Here is a 336-nt window from a genome sequence, read left to right as displayed (position 1 = left end):
AGTTGTGGAGCAGGTCACCAAGCACCGAAGGATGGCGGGCGGTGCTGCTCAGCCGGGGCGCATGTCAATCAGAGAACCGGGGGAGCCGGCTACGGGAGCAAGTGGGTCATGGGACCCAGGCCCTGTGGAATATTAAGTTGTCTGAGACATTGTAACAGAGGCACCAGCACCGTTTTCTATGTACTTATAAGGAATATAACCTTCACTTAGACTGAAGTATCAGCACTGTTTATTTTAAATGTCCTAATAAGGAATGTAACCTTCAATTAATTGAAAAGTGTGTGTCCATGTAATCATTATCAGTATGTGGTCTCATTTTAGGTACAGAATGTACTA

Source organism: Monopterus albus, unplaced genomic scaffold, assembly GCF_001952655.1.
Source record: "Monopterus albus unplaced genomic scaffold, M_albus_1.0 scaffold519.1, whole genome shotgun sequence".
Classification (NCBI taxonomy): domain Eukaryota; kingdom Metazoa; phylum Chordata; class Actinopteri; order Synbranchiformes; family Synbranchidae; genus Monopterus; species Monopterus albus.
Note: the sequence above shows the minus strand (reverse complement) of the source record.